Source organism: Lactuca serriola, chromosome 4, assembly GCF_051521515.1.
Source record: "Lactuca serriola cultivar US96UC23 chromosome 4, Lser_US96UC23_V15, whole genome shotgun sequence".
Taxonomy (NCBI): Eukaryota; Viridiplantae; Streptophyta; class Magnoliopsida; order Asterales; family Asteraceae; genus Lactuca; species Lactuca serriola.
Window position 1 is genome coordinate 93,765,608 of NC_136411.1, and position 4,046 is coordinate 93,769,653.

Genomic DNA, 4,046 nt, shown 5'->3' on the forward strand with positions numbered 1-4,046 from the left:
ATATATATATATATATATATATACTATCTATACTACATATATATTCTATGTCTTAAACACAACTTTTAAAGCTTGATGTACAATAATATAAAGCATCTCTTAAAATTTTGTCTTAAAGACAACTTACAATGCTTCTTTTACAAGTGGTTGTTGCATTGAAGAATAGACAGACAAAGATAAGGCTAGAAAGCTGACTTTGACATCTAATCACCAAAAAATTAAAAAGCCCCGATCATCAAATTGAAATTTGAAAATCCCGCTTACCTAATTTGAAAATCCCGCTTTCCACATTATCTTTCTCGCCTCCTGTTTCTATTTACCCTGAATCAATATTTCCCAAATAACCCCACGCTTTTTTTTCTTTGAACCAGTGAAAGGGACTCCACCATAGTCTCTAGCAGTGACAAATAGTAGAAACCCCTACCACGGTCTCTGACTGCGAGCAACAAAGATAAATAGAGGTTACATTCAATTTCTTAACTTTTGTTTATTTGTATCAGTTTTTTGTTTATCTGTGTAGGTTTTCGTGAATCAGATCTATGACCATAATTGTTTTCTTTAGCATCAACAATAGGTATGTTTTTGTTAAAAGTTTGGGTTTTAGACCATCTATTCGTCTCTTCCAACTTTACAATTAAAGAGGCATGAACTCCTTCCCCTCACCTTTCTGTTCCTGGATTGTGATTCCATATGATAAACTCCCATCTTTATGTTGTTTTGCATACCAAGAGGGTGTTTGTTTTAACTTTTAAAATGACTTTTACTTTTATTTTTTAGAAAAAGTCAAAAAGATGTTTGTTTAAGTGAAAAGGACTTTTGGAAATGACTTTTCCAATAGAGTAAATTGAACATTTTTGAAAAGTCCCGATTATGTGACTTTTCCCAACTTTTCAATAGTAAAAATATTAAATTACCAATATACCCCATCTATCCTAATCAATTCTTCATTCACGGCATATGATTCCCTCCTCTCTCCTAAAAGTTAACCCAAACATTTTAACTTTTGACTTTTTCCCTTCAAAAACTAATCCAGACACATTTTAAAAAACAAATTCTATAAAAAGTCCTTTTAAAAAATGACTTTTGTCCCACAAAAACTAAGCCAAATACCCTCCAAAATCTACAGACGGTGTTTTCAATTCTCTATGTAAAAGTAGGGATTGCGATTCCACATTAACTTCACAACTCTCTACATAGTGTTAATTTCATGGACATGGATCTAGATCCACACACCACCATAATCAATTCTTTCTTTTTTTGAATTGCCATTTTAGCTTTACGTGCAGGTACGGTTGGGACTACAAGGTCCTGGTCATTTTTGTTGAACAAAAAGAAAGACAAGGTACAACATGGCCATTGTCATAGTCTTCTCTGCCTCCAATCTTCGAAATCATCACCAAAATGCACCCGTTGCTTCGAATAGCCACTTTGTTCAAGATTTATCCCCACCCCAACAACCACTTTCACCAACATAGAAAATCTGTCATCATCGCTACTTCACCTCTGCTTTCTCTCTTAATATATGTAAAAAAGTGGCGAAGGAGGTAAAAAGACTGAGAATAATGGACCAGATGTTGTCGGTCGGTTTTAAAGGTAAATGAGGTTGTTGTAGAGGTGGGGCATCTCAGATGAGGTGGTGTCATTGGATATGAAGAAAATGCGGTTGTATTTACAGTAATGGAAGCGTAGAAAGTGGCACGAAGATAGAGGCGGCTGATATGAAGAGAAAGATGAAATATTAGTAGGGTTTAGATTTCACTATGGTAGTTATTAAAAGCGGTATATCTTTGGCCATGAACAATACAAATGTTTAATCTAACAGATAAATTAAAATTCAATTAGGCAAATGGTTACAGCTAGGGATGAGATTTAGAACCGAAAAACCGGACCGGAACCGGAATCGGACCGGAACCGGAACCGTTAGAACCGGAATATGTAGAACCGGGTCCGGTTCCGGGTTTGAAAATTGGCTTTATCCGGGTTCCGGGTAATCCGGGTTTGGGTCCATCGGGTCCGGGTAAACCGGGTCTAAAAACCGGAACCGGTTTTTGGAACCGGAACCACTTTTAGGGCCGGAACCAGTTTTTGTGAAACGTTTAAAAGATGCATATCTTATTCGTTTCAACTCCAATTGACATACAGTTTTTTCCAACATGTAGTTTAGAGTTTGTACATGACTTTAAACTATAAATTTGTCATTTTTAGTTTTATATTCATTGATTTACAGTCCTCCAAAGTCGAGATATCAAAGCTGGAAGTTTTTAGTTTTTCAGTTTTTTTGTATTCGGTGAAAGTTTTAAAACATGCATATCTAATTCGTTTGAAGTCGGATTGACATTTGGTTTTTTCCAACTTCTAGTTTACAGTTTGTACATGAGTTTAGACTATAATTTTGTCATTTTTGGTTTAACATTCATTGATTTACAGTCATCCGAAGTTGGGATATCAAAACTGAAAATTTTCAACTTTTCAGCTATTTGTTTTTGTACTTTGTATTATGTGAAAATATTAACACAAGAATATCTCATTCGTTTAAAGTCGGATTGACATGCGGGTTTTTCCAGAGTGTATTTTAGAGTTTGTACATGATTTTTTACTATAATTTTGTTAATTTTGGTTTCGTAGTCAACGAGTTACAGTCCCCCAAAGTCGGGATATCAATATGAAAATTTTCAAAGTTCGACCTACTAACTAGTAAGTAATTACCAAAAAAATCTGGTTTTTCTGGGTTTTCCGGTTCTCAACCCACTTTATCCGGTTCCAACCTACCCACTTTGATGTTTTCGGGTTTTCCGGTTCTAGACCCACTTTACCCGGAACCGGTTTCTATATACCGGTCCGGTTTCCGGTTCTATAAAATCCCGTTAACCGGTTCTGGGTTTTCCGGGTCCGAGTCTATCCGGTCCGGGTTTGGACCGACTTTCATCCCTAGTTACAGCCTTCTGTTTCGAGCATGCGACTTCTCACACCTCATACCCATTTAATTTTAAATTTGTGTGTTTGTAATTTCCAATAAAATGTTATGTATGATAATTTATAATTTAAATTTGATAAAATAGGTGAATTTAATTTATAATTTGAATTTGAATTTTGTTTATTGTAGTTTTAAAACTTTTTGTTAAAATCACATATATGTTGCAATGTCAATTACATATTTTTAATCATTTACAATCATTTTTTTCAAATGACGAAGAAGGAGTTACATGTAATATTATACCAATTATAGTTTTAAATTTTCATATTTATGTATACATCCGATTATAGTTTATATAATAGATATCATTCTTTTCAAAGCCTTAAACTATGTAAGGATGTATTTATAATGTTATAAGATAAAAAAGATAATATTAGATTTGCTGCATTTTGTAAAAAAAAAACTTTATTGACTAGCTAGACATAACTTATATTGTTTTCAAAAATGGACGACTAAAAATAAAAATATTGTGCATTTTTATTATTCACCAAGAAAAGAGAAAATAAAAAATAAAATAATATACAAAAATATATAATAATTTGAATCTTTATAGAACATAAATCTTAAAAAAAAAAAAAAAAAAAAAGGTAGAAACTAGAGTTTATGATTTTCTTAACATCAAAATATTATTAAAATTGATTGATAAAAACTTTCATCCTCTAAAATGTTAATCAAATAATAATAATTATAGAACTACAAAACTATTATATAATGTACCAAATTTTGAATTTCAAACCTACATTGTTGTTTTGTAAATTTTAAAGTATATGACAAGAACTATCATTTAAGCACACATCTACCAAATAATGCTAAAGCAAAAACTATAAGAACACACACAAAAAAAAAAAAAAAAAAAAAAAAAAAAAAAAAAAAAAAACCTATCCTGTACCTGCAGCTAGGCACCTACCTAGAAGTTGCTTGCTAAAAAGAACTATTTAACACAAAACAATCAGCACTATTTGACGTGAAAATAAAACTAATCGTCGCATAGAAACATTCAACCGAAAGAAAATATATGGTCGCCGCATCGTGCGGGTACCCTACTAGTGTATATATATATATATATATATAT